The sequence below is a fragment of the Perognathus longimembris genome, chromosome 2, assembly GCF_023159225.1.
Source record: "Perognathus longimembris pacificus isolate PPM17 chromosome 2, ASM2315922v1, whole genome shotgun sequence".
Taxonomy (NCBI): domain Eukaryota; kingdom Metazoa; phylum Chordata; class Mammalia; order Rodentia; family Heteromyidae; genus Perognathus; species Perognathus longimembris.
Genome location: NC_063162.1, coordinates 125,330,544 through 125,351,768, shown reverse-complemented (window position 1 = coordinate 125,351,768; position 21,225 = coordinate 125,330,544). Strand labels below are relative to the sequence as shown.

General features: G+C 35.5%; 1 protein-coding gene across 1 annotated transcript in view; it reads right to left on the bottom strand.

Moving 5' to 3' along the window:
- Window positions 1-21,225, bottom strand: part of Foxp2 (forkhead box P2) — a 496,440-nt gene that overhangs the window by 76,116 nt on the left and 399,099 nt on the right. The gene's annotated exons all lie outside the window — the stretch shown is intronic.

Below are 21,225 nucleotides of genomic sequence, written 5' to 3'. Positions count from 1 at the left end.
AAAACAATTGACTTATTTGTATAGCTTATTTCACTTATATGTACAACATGTCCCTTTAACATTTAACATACTCAAAAGCGCATGGCAGATATCAAATCCAATTATGATGAAGCACATTTTTTTGTGTGTGAAAGCAAAGGAATTTTTATCCATGAATAGCTTAAACCTGACATATTCTACAGCATTTACGTTAGATTATAAAACTACCCTAGGTCCTTTTTACATCTTATACTGCTATTTAATTTTACATTACGAGTTATCATACTGTTGTAAATTATGTTGGATAGAGTACTATTTTCCCACAGTTGCTCCTATTTTGTTTCATAACTGACTTTCCCTAAGATTATAAAGCTGTGTTTAAGATATAGTTTTGCTCGTCCTGTCTCAATAGACTTCCACGATTACTTTTTACCAACTAGTCTTATTGAAAGGTTTCTAGCATTATAGGTAATGTAAAGCCCATTAGGTCAGGCTCTTCATGGCATGACATGCAGTAAATTACAAGTGCTTCAAGCAGCTCAGTGAATTACAGTTCATCACTTTGAAAGGTTTCCCACTACAAGACCACAGATATCAGATCTGGCAGTTAGGATCCAATTAACACTTTGGTCAGAATAATCAGATTGCATGTGTAAGACTTGTATAATTCGTTTATTGCTTCCATGGATCTTCTGTGGGTAGGTAAATTTGTTGCTGTTATTTCAAAGCTAGGAATCAGTATTTCACTCGCCTTTAGGTTGTATTTCAAGTTCTTGTGCGGTACTGTGATGAACCCCCCTTGATCCAGCAATTTAGATCTCTTGTCCTGTAGATATTACATCTTGAGAAATGGTTTGTTTCTGGTAGTTTTGTTTTGTGCTCTTACCATGTCATTATATGACTAGAAAAAATTGCTAGCAATTTTTACTAAGCACATTTTATTTAGTGTATCACAGACAGTTTTTTTTCCCCAACATGATCACTGTGAATCTTGCATAACAACCCTAGACACCATAAATGACATATGCAATGACATTTACATGTGTATTCTCATGCAAAACTAGTTCCTGTTACACTGAATACAATACAGTGACTGACTGAAAAAATTCTGATTTGGTAATATCATTTTTCAAACATAGTTATTTAGAAGATAGCCTTCAGGGAAAGATTAATAAATAAAGAATAATATACCTGATATTTGATACCACTAGCTGGTGCTTTGATTGTTACTTTAGGCATACTTTCAAACAGTACAGCTAATGTGATAGAAATCTGGAAAAAATAATCTGACCCAAAGGATAGCACAGTTTCTTTAAAAATTAATAATAATTGAATATACAAATTCTACCATTGTAATTGTTAAACCACAATGGTCTAATAAATTTTCATAAATAAAAGTCTAATAACATTTTATGAAGGAGAACAATATTCAATTCATAGTGAAACTTATTTGTTATACATTACTGTTTCTTCACTTTTATATGATTTCTAATAAAGACTTAAGCTCCCAGATTCAGGACACACATTTCAAATCCAATATAAACTGTTGCAATACCATGAAAACAGAGTTAAACATCGTTCTCATAAGCCATATTAAAAATGATTGCTCTTTATAGACGAAATCTAAGTGATAATCCAGGACTTCCTGATTGAAACTATTCCCCATTTTGGTTTTATACAGATAGCTATTTTGTGATTATTGAATATAATACAAGTAACACTCACGGTTTCCTTTATAAGTGGCTATTTCTTTTTTCCATATAATTATATTGCACCAGAGGGTCAAACAGATCATGTAAAGAAGAGTATGCCTTTTATGTATGATGATAAAAACAATCTAAATGAAAATGTACATGGCCACAAAATGCTTGGCTAAAACATCAGGTGTTGGAGCCAGAAAAATTCAAATCGAAAACGTAGTCTCTCTCTTGTTTGCATTCTGACTTAGGTCCAGCTATTTAATGTCTCTGAGCCTCTATTCTGCTGAAAGTACAGGACAGGTGGGAATATCTGTTTCACTTGAATATTCTCAGGATTAAATAAGATAGTGCATAATACATAGTAACCCCTCAAATTATCTTCTTTTTCTCTTTCCTCTTTACCCAGCTGAACTTCTCTAAAAGACTTAATTATACACAATACATTACCTAAGTTTACATAACTAGAATGCTCAGAAATTATACTACTGCTATCGATAGTCTCTGTTCGAAATGAAGTAAAAAATACTTTTATGAAAGATGGACAACTTTAACCCTAGCCATTTAGGAGGCTGAGATCTGAAGATCATGATTCAAAGCAAGCTTGAGCAGAAAGTTCTATGAGTGCTTATCTCTAGTTTACCACAAAAGAACTAGAAGTAGAGCTGTGGCTAGTGAGTGAACCTTGAGCAAAAAAGCTCAGGAACAGTTGCCCATGTGCTGACTTCAAGCCTAAGAACACACACACACACACACACACACAAACACACACACACACACATTTTTCATTGAGACTGACTCTTGAGAGGTGAGTAAGTGAAAGAAAACAAAGCTAAACAAAGTAAAACCTCAAAGGATGCACATTATCTGTTGATAGTATTCTGTCAAAACATTTATACGTTCTACTTGAACTCAGGACCATGAGGTCTTGCTTGAATTTTTAGCTCAAGGCTGGTTCTTTACCACTTGCACCACACCCCCACTCCCTGATTTTTCAGGCTGATTGGAAGTAAGAATCTTGTGGATTTTTCTGCCTCAACATCATTTGAACCAGAATCCTCAGAGCTTAGCCTTCTGAGCCACCAGTGCCCAGTTTATATTTATTCAAAAGAATATTCTTATGCAAAAATGCATATCAAACTAAATATTTTATTTTTACAGCCCTAGGGCTTGAACTCAGGGCCTGGGCACTGTCCCTGAGCTTCTTTTGCTTAAGCCTAGCACTCTACCATTTGAGCCACAGCACCACTTCCAGATTTGTGGTTATGTGGTACTGAGGAATATAACCCAGGGTTTCATGGCATGCTAGGCAAGTACTCTGCCACTAAGCCACCGTCTAGCCCAAACTAAATATTTTTTTGTCTGCTGCCTGTACAGAAGGCAACTCTTCCACACAAGATTCTACGTGTCTTATTTACTATTCCTTGTGTCTGTGCTAGTAATATCTGGTAGGAAGGAGTGCTTTTAAAAATGTAGGTTTTAAATTCCTCCAGTTCTAGCTGTAGGTCTTATCCATTGTTTTAAGATATATATGACCTCTTGAAAAATAAACTGTCCACAATCATTCATCCATATGACACAGAAGCTTGCTGAGTTTGGGTGGTAGAAAATAGGTAAGTAAGTGCATGATCAGGGAGCTGTGTAAAGGTCAAGGTGGAAAAAGTGCACAGGAAGAAATAGAAGTGTAATTTAACATGGCAGAACCAAAAAAGAATTTCAAGAGCAAGCAATGTTTCAAGTTGAGCTCTACTGAGGAGGTATGAACTGAAGATATTTGGAAGGTTTTCTAAGTCAGAATTAAGGATTTTGGAAGTGCTTCTTATTTTTCTAGGCAAAAGAAAAACGATTGTGCAGTGGTAATTTGTTACTTAAGACAAGGATATGAATATATACAGCACAAGTCGGTAGGGATCTTGAAAGGCCTATGGGTCAGAATTAAGTAAGAAGCTAAAATAGTTTCATGATTTTGATTCTCAGTGATAGAAAGGCATCTAGAAATTTGAGATAAATAATGTAGGACAAGACTCAGCCTAAGCATACTGAGTTTGCTGAGTTGGTGAGTCCAATGGGATATCTACATAGGATGTCCAGTCTGAGTGATACGTGGTCCTTGAACCAGGAAAAATGAAACATAGCCTCAAATTTAGATCAGGAATGATTACCATATCAATGTCATTGAAGTATAAATGTAGGTGGTAAGTACTATCCAAGGATCTGCTTGAGGCCTGTGGAATAAGAGCAGAGGTAGTAGCATTTGGGGAGTGAGTTAATTTCTTTAGCTAGTATTTTTTTTTTTAATGTCCACAATGTGGAAGTCACTGTACTGAGTTGAGTGGATAATGGCAAACCAATAAGAATCAGCCCTCTTTCCTTGCTCTTTCCTTTCTATTTCTCTCCCTACTTTGCTTCCTCTCTCTTTTATATTGAGCACAAGTCCTTATCACCTACCATGTATCAAACACATACTATTTGCTAGTGATACTTCAGAAACAAGGAATAAAACAGTCCTACTCGTCCAATAGTTATATTCTTAATGGAGGAGAAATGAGATAAATTGGTAAACCAGCATATAAATCAAACAATGTTTAACTTCTGTATGTGCTCAGCAGGGAATACATGAAGTATTAACAAAGAATAGTGAAGATATCTTAAGTATTTTGGGGGAAAGGCCTTTGAGATATATCTTTGGAACTAAAATTGAAGGAATAGGAGGTTGATCTAACAATTTCTAAATTAATGGAGATGCTCACACATAGTTCCTGGAATTGACCTGAAAGCCGAGGAATGAGGTAGGCACAAGTTTGAAGATCTCAGTATAGGCTCAACACATACTCTATTCACAATCTAATGGGATAGAAACTACCAATCAAGCAACTGATAATTAAGCACTATAGCAAGAAGCACTCAAAAGAGGAAACCAAACAGAATCAAAAGTATTTGAGGGGGGCTGGGGATATAGCCTAGTGGCAAGAGTGCCTGCCTCGGATACATGAGGCCCTAGGTTCGATTCCCCAGCACCACATATACAGAAAACGGCCAGAAGCGGCGCTGTGGCTCAAGTGGCAGAGTGGCTAGCCTTGAGCGGGAAGAAGCCAGGGACAGTGCTCAGGCCCTGAGTCCAAGGCCCAGGACTGGCCAAAAAAAAAAAAAAAAAAAAAAAGTATTTGAGGGCACAAGTATAGGAAGGAAACAGAACTTGCCTAGCTTGGTAAATGCAATTGGAAACTAAAGAAATGGGCCTCAGGAAACCCAATGCAAGTCTCACTGAGACTTTTCTTCCCAGGCTTACTTCAAATTGTGATCCTCAGATCTCACCCTCCTGAGTAGCTAGGATTACAGGTGTGAGCCACCAGAGCCTGCTGATTTACTCTTTTTAAAAAGTAATATTTTCTGCAGAGATAGTGCAGGTACAACCACAGGAAGGGGATATAAGAGGATCATCAATAAAAGAAGCTACGGTTTCACATCACATGTTGAAAGTAATTACAACAGTGATACAACAGTCATTTCCATAACATGGAGTTCATTTCACTTAGCATCATCTTATGTGTTTATAATGGTATAGCTATTGGGATCTTGTGATCCTCTGCTGTGACTAGCCTAAACCTGTGCTAATTATTCCCTATGAGGGAGACCATAGAGTCCATGTTTCTAAGAAGAATGCTTAAAGAGTCAAGAAATGCAAAATACATATGGACAAATATTTTCTATAAGTTCTCTTATGTTACCTAACCAAAACTTTAGACATAATAATAACTTTGCTGTGACTCTATAATAAAATATATAAAACATTTTTCCATCAGGTGAAGGTGGAAAATATGAGAAAATAAAATTTCTAAGCAGGAATTCTAATTTAAAGTAAACAGGTGAAGGAAAATTAGACAAAATATATCAGACATCTTCAGGAGTATTATAGGAGCATAATTTACACCTACAATGTACTTTTTCATCTGTGGACATGATGAGATTCAAGAACATTGTTATTCCATGCAGTTGACAAACTTGGAAAAGGTAAGCACTAAGCTGTTTGCTTTTAAGAATATAAAACATGTCACAATATGTATCAACCTCTAACTCTGTAACTTGCCAGTACCAAGATTTTAGGGTTAGGCTTTCTGATATTACATATAATTTCATTTTTAAAGAATAGGAATATACTGTCAATATTATAACTTTCTCTTCAAGGCTCATCATGAATTTATTAGGCACAGTTTTATCCAAATATTTACTAAAACTAATCTATTCATTCTACTTTTAGATGAGATATCTATCTATCTATCTATCTATCCATCCATCCATCTATTTCTACTTACCAACCTCCTTACCTATCTCTAACATGTATTTCATGAAGCTTCTGAGCTTACCAATTTGTAGGATCCACAACTTCTGGATCCTAGACATGCAAGTTCAAGCCTGATTTATTAAAGTATTCAGAAGGTGAGTGTGCTAGTGCTTCATCTACACTGCAAGTGATCCTGGATGCCCTGTGCTGCCCTTACATCAAGGGCACTGTGGCTAACAGATGAGATTCTTGCCAGCTTACTTACTGTTCAGTCTTATGGATCTTCCAGATCAAACCCAGTATCCCAAATCTTCAGCTCCTAAGAGAAAAACTTGTTCTTCCATTTTTGCCCCGTAAAATTAAGTGGAATGAAGCATGCCAGTCTGAACTACATGCCTTATCATTAACCATTAAAAAAAACTGGGCTACAGTGCTATTTTTTTCACATAACAACTATAGAATACTTTAAAACTATCTTAATTCTTTTCATAATGAATCAAAATTACCCTTCATTTCCATTCCATTTCCAATCCTTTCTATTTTACACTTGATTCACAGCCCCTCACCTCCCCACCACCCCTCCCTCTCTTTCTTTAGCACTGGCTTTTTGAACTTAAACTCAGGTCCTTACACTTGCTAGGCAACATATATACTACCTGAACTGCATTCACAGCTTGCAATTACCTTTACCTTTGATTTTCACATCTTTAGCCAGGAAGGCAATATTATTTGTTTACTTTGAGACCATATTGAAGTCACTCTTATCACTGGGTTAGACCACATTTTATAACAATGTAATTGTCATGGTGTGGATACTATCAAATGTTGAGTTCTGAATCTATGAAGCAAGAGAGATGTTTCTTTTGGAAAGAGGAAAATACTGAAATTATTACTAAATACTAGGAAGGAAGTCAGATGTGTTGGATACAGAAAATTAAAACTTCCTTGAGTACTTTCTTAGCCACAGAATTTTACATACTTATATCTCAAAAAACTTTCTCTTTGCAAAAATTAACATTGAAGTAGAATTTAGTAGAAGAGAAACAAACAAAAAATGTTCATCATGTCCCTTCCATTTCAATGAATTAGCCTGCCTTGTACAACTACAGCTACAGCCTCTGATTTCCATAGGTATTACTGTCCTTGGTGCTGTATGTGTATATGTATATATGTATATATGTATATATATATATATATATATATATATATATATATATACAGAGAGAGAGAGAGAGAGAGAGGGAGAGAGAGAGAGACTTCCCTGCATTCCTTTTAGAAACTATCAAGTGAATTATAGGAAAGAAAACACACCTTATTCATTTGTCCATACAAACTACCTGGCATGTGACTGGCAAAGAGAGGGTGCTTAGCAATATTTACTGATTAGAGGTCTATTCTATATTAGAAGACTAACTTTCCAAAAATATTGAATGAAACATAATATCACAGGAAAAAATTTATTATATAAACCTCTGTATAATGACAGGTAAGTATGAGAGTAAGTATCAACCATTTAACTGTGCTTAAAGTCTGTTCCTCATGGACCACTGAGCAACCATTACTCACTCAGTTCAAGAGCAGATAGCAAAAAGTGATATCCAGATGTTGATAGTTAATGCCTGCAATTTTGTCTACTCAGGACGCTGAGATCTAAGAAATGTAGTTCAAAGTCAGCCCAAGCAGGGAAGCCTGTGAGATCCTTCAATTAATCCAAGAAAACCAGAAGTAAAACCATAGAGAGAAATAAAGAAAGAGAGAGAGAGAGAAAGAGAAAGAGAGGGAGGGAGGGAAGAAGAGAGGAAAAGAGAAATAAAGAAAGAAAAAGGGACAGCAAAGCTATTTTCTTTTCTCAAAATAGTAAGTACATGACACATTTAATTACAAGTGTTAATCAATAGAAGACAATGGCAATGTGAGGAGTGTGGCTCAAGTGGTGAATTGCCTACCTATCAAATATAAAATCCTGAGTTCAAATCCTAGTACAAGTAAAGGAGAGAAGGAGGGAGGAAAATGACACCAAACCATGAAAACCACTAAAGAAACCAAAGTGACAACTCAGGAAGTGAAATTTAGGCAGCATGCCTGATTATGGAATAGTGACACCACTGCCATTGGAAACATTGTGCATGCAGCTTAGGACAGGGAAACTCATCAATACAGTGAGGAGAATGATAGTGATGAAAATCAAAGATGTTCAACTGGAAATAGCACCAATAAAACACTTCTCATCATGGCAACTTTTGTACATATTACAAAAGCTAATGACTGGAATATTTTCAAACTTAAGAGTGTCACAAGAGAAAGGTGTTTCTTCTGTATTGAGAAATAAGACAGATTACCAATTTTATTCTTAATATTTGTAATAATGTCAGATACTGTTTACTAAATGAACATTTCACTCAACATGTTTCAAACTGGCAATGAAGAGATTTGATTTTCATTCACACAATTGTTTTTACTATATCACACTATTGTGTAAAGCTAAGACTGCCTGCATATGAGGATTTGTATTTCAAAATGTGGTTTTGATTATAGTAAATTTCCTCATTGGGTAGTAAAATTTGAAAAAAAACACACGAGATATTCTCAAATTTCTTTTAGACAGTTACAGGGTTATTAACCTAATGAAACACATTTTGTTGTTGCATTAATATTTCATACAGTTGCTCTGACAAAAGAAGAAAAAGCTCTCACATTTTTTTTTTTGTAATCATATTATTTTGGTTAATGGCTCCCTTCCCGTGAACTGTCTCCTAGAATAGTAACTGCTCAGTGGTCCTGAGCCTTTGTACTCCCTACTTCCCTTGGGTTTGTAACTTGCTTAAACCCAACAAAATATGACTGAGGAGATAAAATATGACTTATTAAAAAATGAGGTTACTTGTATTTAAGGTGATAGGAAAAGATTTCCATCATTGCTGTCTGTTAATAAGACTCATGTTAGTAGAATGTATTCTGCTTTTACTGGTTTTCAAGTAAACTGTCATGTTAGGAATTAAAGGAGGTAGCTTCAAGGAACCCAGCTCTTGTCATCCAACTGTGGGAAAATTAATTCTGGAGACAAACTGCATGAGCCTGGAAGTAGACACTTCCTAGGGAGAATTCTAGATGAGAAGAGTCTGTCCCATTTGCAGGCTTGTGGCAGAAAGGGATCTGTTTGATGGTTCTGAATCCACAAAATTTTGAGATAATGACATGCTCAGTTGGTAAGTTAATACTAAGTTTTAGAGAACTTTTTATTCAACATAAGAAAATCAGTATTCAAGATATATGATTTTTGATTAATCAATTTTCCCTTCATAACTATACATGTACAATTCTAATGTCCTTGCATATTTGATATAAGAGAAGAACAAACATCAGAATTGAGTTAATTTTACCAACCTGTTTTATATATATATATATTTTCTTTTTGGCCAGTCCTGGGCCTTGGACTCAGGGCCTGAGCACTGTCCCTGGCTTCTTCCCGCTCAAGGCTAGGAGTGCCACTTGAGCCACAGCGCCGCTTCTGGCCATTTTCTGTATATGTGGTGCTGGGGAACCGAACCTAGGGCCTCATGTATCCAAGGCAGGCACTCTTGCCACTAGGCTATATCCCCAGCCCTCAACCTGTTTTAGATGTGGGTAATAATGATAAAAAAAATAATTGCAAATAATTAAATAATTGTAGAAAGTTATGAAATTAGAAGAAATGTGCCAAAAAACCCTCAAACCATCTATCTCTGCTTATAACTCTCTAATTTTACTTCTTTTTACTTGTTTGTAAGAATACTTTGTCAGCTTTTATGTTACATTACTGTTTCTATTTCACATGTTTTGATCTCTCCCATACAAGAAGTGTGTGTATTCACTACTGCTGTTAATTACAGGTTCAAATTCATTTTCTGCCCCATTATTGCCTTACATTCCAAGCCTCTGCGCAGTTTGTGATGTGAGAGAATACAGATTTCTCTCCCAGGATGGGGATGTGATTTACAAGTGTCAGAAATGCTTTTAACCACTACATTTCAACAGCAAAACTTAATTCTTGTTTCACATTTTATTTCTCTGACATATTGATGTCATCATATTTTCATCTAACTTTTGAAAAAGTTAAATCATTGTCTCCTCTTCACGACCTAGTCTGATTGTATCAATGTCTTTCTGTATTTCTTTTTATTGCAGAGTAAAATGTCTGTCTTTGTTGTGCACTAGTGTAGGGGATTTGAAGAGGAAGGAAGTAGAAGGGTGGGCCTTTGTTATAGATCCTCTTTGCTTACCATATCTCAGATCATCAGGGAGACTTTGGCAAGACTGAAATCTGGGGTTCTACTTGTCTACATGGTGGCTGGCAGCCTGGATGACCCTTGCACACTGAGCAATGACTGGGAGCAGCTACACTTCCCATGAGCTAGAATCGATTAACAAAGTTCTGACTGATTTCTGTCTTGAGTGTGCTGACTTCCTTGGAGTGCATGTGATTGGGTGGGCCACACTCACACTGAAATGTATTTACATGCTAAGGTTTCCACCCCTTCCCTCCAAAGAAGCCATGCCTTCCTGTTTGTATCACTCCAGTTCCTTCTTGAATCCTAGTGAAGTTGCCAACTATTTTGCTTTCTTTTCTTTCTTTCTTTTTTTTTTTTGTCAGTCCTGGGCCTTGAACTCAGGGCCTGAGCACTGTCCCTGGCTTCCTTTTGCTCAAGGCTAGCACTCTGCCACTTGAGCCACAGCACCACTTCTGGCCGTTTTCTATATATGTGGTACTGGAGAATCAAACCCAGGGCTTCATGTATACGAGGCAAGCACTCTTGGCACTAGGCCATATTCCCAGTCCCCCCAACCCCTCCACAACTATCTTTAATTTAGTATTTTGATGATATTTTTGAATAGATTATTTCTCTCCATTGGTAGAAAGTTTTTGTTTCTTCTGTTGCTTTATATTTTTCTAGCCTGCCATCTGCCAACAGACAAATTGTCTTACAATTTACTTGACTCTCTACCACATAGATAAGATCAAGTCACTCATTGCTTTATAAAATAAACACACTCATTCAATTTTCAGTTAGCTTTCATGTGGTATAGTTTTTCTAGGTCAGGGAATTCTTACTTTCATCCTCTGTGAGATCTTTATAGAACAAGAGAGCACAGGAGTTAGCATAGGAGTTGGGAGGGCAGACTCTTCAATCAAGTTAGACATTTGCCTTAATTGTTACTAGTCTTTGTAATGTGATCATGTGGCTTAAAGGCGCTCTACTTTAGATTAGTAATGGGGAGAATAATATAAAATATAATACAAATAACATATAAAATGAGATAACATACAAAAATAACATACAAAATGAGGTAATGATTTGGTTCAGTAGTTCACTGATGGCATTTAAACTCTGGAGTTTATGGCTACTAAACAGGCACTCTATCACTTGAGCCACATTCTCATTCTTTTTGTCTTTAGGTAATTTATCCAATAGGGACTTGGGCTTTTTCCCAGAGCTGACTCAGGATCCTTGTATCTATGCCTCCCTAGTAGCTGAATTTATACATACTAACAACCATGCCTAATTTATTTGTTGAGATGGATTCTTAATAAAGTTTTGCAAAGAACTGAGGATTTACAACTCAGATCTTCCTGATCTTCTCTTTTAAAATAGCTGGATTACAGATGTGAGCTATCAACACCACATCCAACCCATAGTTGACTCTTGGTAACTAATCAATGTTAGCCTTCCTCTAATTTCATGATTATAATACAAAAAATGAATCTACTTTAACACACTGTGACAGAGCCCCTGTCTACCATATTCTATCCTGTTGTTAATCAGATTGCTGTGCATGAGTTGGTATAAAGAGATAATTAGGAAGGCTAAGGAAATCACAGCTCAGTTGGCCTCTAAAACTTTTGAACAAATCAGTTTCTACAATAACACTGACCAAATGGTTCAGAGAAAAACACTGACATAGGCTAAGGTAGTTCTTATGAGCCTACAATGTCACACGATCTTGAAAATGTCTGTCGATATTGAGAACCTTGGATATTTCTTGAAAATTCCACGTCTAGTTTATGAATTGGCTTTGAATGTCTTACCTACTTGAAGTACACCTACCCACCTTCTTAGAGTTCAAGATCTGAACATAAGATGCCATGAGAATAACTAAATATCCCCCCAATTCAATACCTGTTCCCGAACCTATAAAAAAATCTTCTGGTCCTGTGAATTCTGCCTTACTGAAGGGAAAAATTATCCTCCTAGTCAGCAAACTCAGTATCTTGAGATAATTTTTACTCTTGTACTTCAATTCCATTTTCAATCAGTCAGTAACTATAGTCCTGTCATTTCTGCAATACCTCTCTAGTCCAACTCTTTCTTTGCCATTCTTACCCCCACAAACCTGAGCCTGTGCTTCATCATTTTTCATTTAAACTATTGTTACAGCCTCTGAAGTAGTCTCTAGGCCTCTAATATCTTGTGTCTCCAATCAATACTACTCAATGTTGCCAAAATTATCTTTCCAAAATACAAATTGCATCATGAAATTTGTCAAAGACTAACGGGCTTTCCAATGCTATTGAAAAAAAAAGATCTCTAGCCTACCAAATCTTCTTTGCTATTCAAGGCTCAGTAATGTAGCCATTTCCATGAAATGGTTCCCAGGACAGTTGGCTTAGCAATACATTATTCTTTGTGTATATATTTGTTTCATTTGTTCTTTCTAATACCTTCAACCAACATATATGCTTTTTTACCGACAAGCTGAATTTTATAAATAAAATAGCATTGAACTATAAAATACTTTTACATTTTGTAGTCATTGTAAGCAACTGAATTAAAAACAAACAAACAAACAAACAAACAATTAGCTAAGTACCAGTGGCTCCCTTCTGTAATCCTGGCTATAAAGAAAGCTGAGATCTGAGGATTATGGTTCTAAAGCAGCCTGAGCAGGAAAGTCCACAAGACTCTTACTGCCTATTAATCATTATAAAAAGCCAGAGTGGAGTTTAAGCTCAAGTGATATAATGACAACTTTGAATATAAAAGATAGAGGAGGCTGGGAATGTGGCTTAGTGGTCAAGTGCTTGCCTAGCAGGCATGAAGCCCTAGGTTCGATTCCTCAGTACCACATAATCAGAAAAAGCCAGATGTGGTACTGTGGCTCTAGTGCTAGAGTGTTGGCCTTTAGCAAAAGCTCAGGGACAGTGCCCAGGCCCTGAGTTCAAGTCCAAGGCTGGGGGTCAAGGGGAGAAAGATAAAGGATACCACCCACGCCTTGAGTCAAGCAAGCCACAGTACTAGCATACACATAGACATGCATATAAATAAAGATTGTTTTAGAAAAAACAGTTACTAAAAGTGAATACTATAGATTGATGACTCTAAATAGCATTAGATAAAAAGCAACGTGAGAAACTATAGCCCAGTTTTATACATTTCTATCTTCCTCTGAGCTGAGCAAACTTGACAGCAACACTGAGAAGATAACACTGTTCTTAGAAATCATACCCTCAATTACAGGGAAATACCCTTCATAAGACATGCCATTGATTTAATAACAGTTATTTTGTGGGCAAAAAACCCTACATTTATATATACTTGTTGACATGTTTAAACTTGTGCTTCCAAATTGGGAAAATGTGGGGTATCTTAGGAGTGAAACAAGATGGACAAGTCTGAATGTCCTTGTAATGTAAAAACCAATGACTTGGGGGAGAAAACATCCACATCTTTTTCTTAGAGCATCTTAACCATAGCAGAAGTTATAATTATCACAGAATTCAATAAACACATTAAATGAAGTGAAATTCATTCTAGCACTGGCCTCATTCACACATTGATTAAATAAAGATGAATGTATTTATCTTTTAAGTGGGTTAAATTTCAGAAATATAAAACTATAAACAATTCCATGTCCAGAGACAGTCGGAGTGTAAAGGCCCAGTATTTTTGTATTGTTTCCCACGAAGAAATCTCCATTATCCATATAAGCAAGACTAGATGAAGACTCCTGAGTGTGCACAGCATACATGTCACAATGAAAACTGACTTTATTCTTCATTCAAGTTGACTGTTGCATGGTTGGTGGTTGAAAGGACTCTACAAGCTTGGTTACACTGCTATTGAAGGCTACAGAGCCTGGCCAAATGACCTCTACTGACTTTGAACAGATTTAACTTCTTAGGTATGTGGCTTGGGGAATGAATACAGGTTAGGTGTTGGCCTCAAATGTCTTACAACCTAGTGTCCTTGTTCAAGACACAATGTACACAACTGAATGCAGTCAATGAGCCTGAGCATATGATCAGAAATAAATGCAATGGTCAATGGCTACTCAGGAGGCTGGGATCTGAGGATCATGATTAAAAGCCTGCTTGGTCAGGAAGTTTGTGAGACTCTTATGTTCAATTAACCACAGAAAAAGCCAGAAGTGGTACTGTGGCTCATGAGGTAGTGTACTAGCCTTGAGCAAAAGATACTCAGGGATAGCACCCAGCCCCTAAATTTAAGCCACAGAACCCGTACATATACAAAAAATACAGAGGTCAACTTTTCTAGTATATATAGTGACATCTGACTATCAGACATTCTACCATAGTTTGTCAGTCTGAAAACACTAATATATTGGTGAAGAAATAGAAGCTTGAGAACAGACCACAATCTATGTAAGATTGGACATAAACTTCATCTCTTTTCCACAGATCAACAACATTATGTGTGTCAAGAAATTCAAAGTAATCTTTGGGACATTTAAATCTCATTATCATCAAAGTAGTATGATAAATATGAGAGGCATGCAATGGGAACTTAAGAGATATCAACTCTTGCCATGAAGACTTAAATTCCATTAGGGTACTTTCACATCTCCAGAGTTGGTAACTGTAACCTTTCAGATTTACATGAACTGATTGTTTGAAAGGTTGCACATAAAACACCATTTTGTTTGTAGTAGTGATATGGAATGTATGATATATACTTTAAACTATGCACACCGAGAAAAGCCCTATTTATTTTTTATACAAAAACAAAAGAAGAAACAGATTTCTTTTGTTCTTTTTCTTTCTCTCTTTTACTTTTGGAACTGTAATGAGTCTGAATTATTTGTGATTTTGTGATTAACGAAGACAGTCGACTTCAGTGTCTGTGATTACATTACAATACAATGGAGAAAGTCACTAATGGCTACCTCTGAGGTCAGGACTGAGGCAAGAGCATTCAAATTTGTTTATTAATGCACCCACGACAGGGTTGAGATTTTAGGATGTCAAACTTTGTTATCAGAATAAAATTTGAAATATTAAAAATTCAAACACCACACTAAAATTATCATTCTAATGTATAGCCTCTGAAATAAATATGCCAAATGTCTGGCATGTGTTTGGAGGACAGAACTCACTTAATCAGAGAAATTGCCAGTCTTTCATCAATTGCCAGAGGAAAATGGGATATTCAAGATGCTGAAAAGAATTACTGCAAATATATGTGCACTTTTGGTCATTGCTTTTTGATGAAGAAAATATTGTGCATAATAACTCAAGAATGTATTTAACATAAATTATATTTGCATGAATTATGTTTATTCATATGGTCAGATACATAATGGCTTGCTTGATAAATGGCTGATTAGCCTTATAATCAGCCCAAGAGGGACCTGCTTCACAAAACTCTCTCTTGGGGGGCAGCTGACTTTCGGGATATTTTTCATTTGCCTCTGAACAGTGAAACAGTATAAGATTTGGGAACTCAGAATGCCTCAATCTATGACTGTTTCTGCAAATGTAGGCTTTGTCACCTTAACTTAGAATGTCTAGAAATTTTTGATAATGGCTCATGACAAATATCCAAAGTTTCGAAGAAGCACAACACCATGGTCGATAGAAAAACAGTTCAAGGAAAGAGGGATATTCTTCAGTAGAAAACATTTCCAGGGCCACCATGATTGCTTTCTTTGATAACACAAGGAAAAGGAGGAATTTCTGATGAGGACACAGAGTCACTGCCTATGTATCAGAATTCTAAACCACTGGGCTTGTTGATGAGACCTCTATCTCCATCTGAGACTCAGATGTGTAATAACCTTTTGAATATTAAGAAGACAATGGTAGAATTCTTCCTTACTGTTAGGTAGCCTTAGTCTGTGGAAACTAGCTTTATCTTGCCTCAGATATATTCCTAAAGTTTTACAGCTAAATCTTCCTTCAAATTAGTACCAACTGTCAAATTTTGAAGGTAGTGTCTCATGAATGACTATCACCCACAAACTCCTGGTCTAGATATGCATAGTATTCCACACACCTACAGGTCAACCTGTGCACTTCACCATCATGTCCTCCATTCTGTCCAAGTGAAGAGACTATGTGTTCACTTTAGGCCTTTTTTTTTTGGTTCCTAATATAACACTTGCTTGGGAATTATCACTATGGATTCTTTCTTTTCTTTTTACACCTCTGTCCTAGGGCTTGAATTCAGGGACTGGGTGCTGTGCCTGAGCTTTGGACTCAAAGCCAGTACTCTACCACTTGAACCACAGCCCCACTTCTTCTTGGTAGTTAATTGTACATAAGAGTGTCATGGACTTTCTTGCGGAATCTGGCTTCAAATTGCAAACCTTAGATTGCTGTCTCTTGAGTAGTTAGAATTACAGGTGTGAACCATCAACATTGGGCTTTTTATTTTCTTTTGATGCTAAAAATAATTTAATACTTATTTGACATTCAGCTCCTGATGAATTAAAAAAAAGATGTACAATATAATTTAGAATATGTAGAAGATAGTTGTATATCTGCACCATCATCTGTATTGTTTATTTACTACATGTGAATTTTGACATCTACTAGACTTCATTCTCACCATTTTATCTAAATATTTTTCAGAAAAGGAAATAAAAATCATGTAGTGGGAAAAAAGGTAAGAATATGGTGCATTTTTTAAATTTCTGTTTTTCTATATTGGGAACTGAACACAGAGTTTCACAAAGCAGGTATTCTGTATCTTGAGCCACAAGTTCTATCCCTGGTACAAACTAATAAAGCCACTATAGAATATAGTACTCAGGACATTCAAGGAGACAGTTATGAGCTCAATATTATCTTATTGGAACCTTGGGTCTGTGACCAGGTGAGTATTTATTGAATATTATTTCCAGATAATACAGTAAAAATGTTTTGTGGATTCTAAACAATAAAAAATTAATATAGATATGTAATGGTTAATTAAAACGTGCAAAGTTAATACAGTAAAGCCTGTAGCAAAAGAGCACAATAATTAAGATAGAGAAATTAAAATAGAATAGAATTTTACCTATCTCTCATTTACTAGGAAGGAATAGCCAATTAGTTCAGATATTAAATTATTAATTTTGTGAATGATAAAGATGATTTTTCCTAATTAAGAGTATTTTTTTCAAAATATAAGTCCATTATGTTATAGATAAAATGTATTTGCCTCTTGCAAAGATGTTTAAATTAAATCATTAAGTTTAAAATCATTGTTTTAAACAGTCAGTATAGAATTTACTAGACTTCTACTTTTTGACTTTTTCATTTTAGGTATGATGCTTATAAACCCAGGAAATAATCTGACCTAATGAATATTGAAAATATATCTAGGTACATAGTTTGAATATTTAATTCTACATACTGACATTTAAAAACTAAGCAAAACCTTTATTCAATCTTTGGAGTTGTAATAGGAGTTGTGCCCAAGTAAGAAGTGTCAACAATTAATTAATTTCAATATAAGCTTATTCATAGGGATATAAAAATGGCAAAAATACTTCTGTCTTTCAGAAGCCTCAGGGAAGCATTAAAACTAATTGATGAGTATCTTTCATTGCTTACCAACACACTTATTCTGCCATCCATTTGCTGAGCTTAGTTGAAAGAAAGCCCTCACTCGAGGTTAGGGAAAATGTGTAACTCTACTAATTATGATTGACAGCCTAATTAATTGGTAAGTGGGCAAAAGTGGAGTAGGTACACCAATGTCCATGATTTGTCTAAATGGAATCCTTCATTAACCCCACAGGATACCTTGCAAGTTTAATTAATGGAGTTTGGATGTTTTTATACAAAAGTATTTATAATTTATGTATTTTGTTTCATAGAGGATTTAGAAAATATGTAAATATGATAATCTAACTACCAGGAATTCATATTTTTTTAGAATTATGCATACTTGTTTTTTCAGTTTCTGACAATATATATTTCTTTTCTTTATTGGTCCTGGGGCTTGAACTTAGGGCCTGGGCTCTGTCCCTGAGCCTCTCTATGCTCAAGGTTAGCACTCTACCACATGAGCCACGGCATCACTTCAGCTTTTTTTTGAGTAGGTCATTGGAGATAAGAATCCCACAGAATTTCCTGCCTGGGCTGGCTTTGAGCTGCTGTCTTAGATCACAGCCTCCTGAGTAACTAGGCTTACAGCTGTCAGCCACCAGTGTCCAGTGACAAGATGTATTTTATAAATAAGTTACTTGTAACTTAACATAAAATACAATCCTTCCAAAACAGAAATGGTATTTCCTTAGATAAATTTATGGCTTTATGATTTATAGACATGATCTTCCAATCTCTAATGGCTCAGTAGATATTTATATAATATTTTTTTCATTTTCAGCATCACAGAGATAAAACAAAAGACAGATATTTTCTTGTGATGTAAGCTGTTGCTTCATTAATCCTAGTGCATATGATTACTAATGAAATTATTCATAAAGTTCTGGTTACTAAAAACAGCACTTAACAGTGTTTCCCAAAAATGTGTTTCAGGAAAAAAAAAAAAAAAAAGATGTACTGCAAACAGGGAATTGGGGTTGTCTATGGGAGATATTTGATAAATGAAGATTCAAAATGCATGTTACTATGAACTTATATCTAGACATACAAATTGTCCAAAAGCATTAATATCTGTTTCAATAACTGAAAAATGTGAAAAAAAGAAGACAATATTTGAATTATATTAGGGACAGTAACAAAATTATCACCGGTTTTGCCAAAGAAGAGGGGACATGCAGGCAGGCTCCTATGTTGGAGAAGCAAGCTTGGCTGGTTGTTCTGTAAGTTGATACCAACTTTATGATTGGAAATATACATCAAACATACATATTTATATATTGATTGAAGCAGGGTTTCTTTTTGTAAATTTAGCCTAAAAATAATGATGTGACTCTATATGCAACAAAGCTTAAAATTTTCTTGAGCTATATTAAAATTATATGATTGAAAAAATAATTTCTAACATTTGAAAACTGGAAGTTTTGAAAAAATGCTTAAGAGGGCCAGGGATGGTAGTTCACACTTACAATATCAACACTACCCTGTGTTGACATAATTCCAGGCTACACTGTGATAGCCTATGTCAAAAAAAGAAAAGTAAATCAAACCAAAACAAAAGATACAAAAGATATTTTTGAGAAAACTGATTGACTTCATTTTAACCTAAATCCTCTTACATATTCAGAAATACCCCCCTCTCCCTCTCCCTCTCCCTTTTTCTCTCCCTCTTCCTCTCCCTCCCTCTCCCCCTCCTTCCCTCCCTTCCTTTCTTCCTCCTTCCCTCCCTCTGACCCTCCCTCTCCCCCCCCTCTGGTTTTGTCATGTAGCCCAGACTGGTCTTCACATCAATCTTGCCACTGTTTTTGTTTTTAAACTGGAAATATAAACTAAGTAGAAAGTAGTTAATAATCAATACTTTCACCCTTACAGAATTTATTGATGTAGTATTAAAGAAATTAGATGAAAATAAGGATTTGCAATCAGGTGAACAAAACTGAAGGAAGCAGAAATAAAGGATAGTTCAGAAGACCTTTGAATGTTTTATTCAGCTGACAAAGATGAACTTGGTGCTTAAATATGTTGCAACCAAAGATGATAGCTAGCTCATTATTTGATGAAACCACTTGATGTAAATGGACATTCACAGAAATATCAAGCTAATGTCAAAAGATGCCAGTTTTCACATAATGGAAAGCTGCTTTACTTTCTTTTTCTTAGATATGTTACTTGTAATTTTATTATTGTAATGTTCATTGTTCTAAAACAATGTGTCCTTAAATGTAGAATTCTTATAAGTCTAAAGGGACAGGTTAAAAGTAGTTATAGGCTATTACCATTACTTGAAAGTAAATGGAGAGAAGAAAGGCTCATCAAGAAAGATGGCAATATTTACAGATTTGGATTAAAATAGATCACTAAAGAAAATGAGACATGATGGATTGAATAGACAAGGACAGTGATGGTATCCCAGGAGAGTCAAAGGCAGAATACCAATGGAGAGCAGTCATTTGTATCTGCTTAAAAAATATGTCTTTCTAAACAAAAAGTATAATGTTTCTGGGGTAGTTATTTTATGAAAAACAAAAGTAGTAATGTGACAGAGAACTTCAGTGATCCTAGATAAATTTAAGATCAACTCAATAAATTATAAATATGAGGCTGATATAAATAACACTTGTGGACATTATTTTTAGAATTATATAAAGGCAGTATCTCTAAAGAAGTTTTCCATCAAGGATGCCATTAAAGGAACTGGACTCATCACTCAAAGTGGTAGATCACCAGCTGTGAGCTGGAAAGCCAAGAAACAGTGTAAGGCCCAGAGTTCAAGACCCCATTCAGTACTGGCATGCACTTGTTCGTGCGTGCACAAACACAGACACACACACACACACACACACACACACACAAACAAAAAAATTTAAAGAATGCCACAAAATACAAATGCTATTTTAATTAAATTTTTCTTGAGCTTGAAAAATTATTAAAATATAAAGAAACATTAATCAAGTAGCTTTTCTGCCTTACATCTGAGTAATTTTCTGTTTATCTCTTTAGTAATAAATACTGTAATAGCATCTCTTATTATTTCCTCAATGGAGCTAAACTGAAAAAGTGTATTCACTGCTAGATAATGAATGTTCTTAAAACTTAGGGTTAAATTAAACAAAATGGAGTAAATTCCTCAGTCATACTAGGCACATTTCAAGTCTCTTAGCAACATTGGGCTACTGGTTCTTCATGGGATGGTGCATAGAGAATACAGTCATCCTTGATGGGCATTCTGTGGAAGAGCTGCAGAGAATGTGTGGGAGAGAACAAGAGATGTTCTAACATCCTGTTGTCTATAAAGAAAGTCCCTTTTAGTAACTAAGGAGAAATCTAGCTTCTGGGACCATGAATCCTCTGTTTTATAAGGCCCACAAAGAATGTATCTCCAATTGTATAAACAGATTCATGTATAGCAAGATAAAATATACGAAAAGAATTCCAGAGTAACATCTGAATTAGTCAGAGAT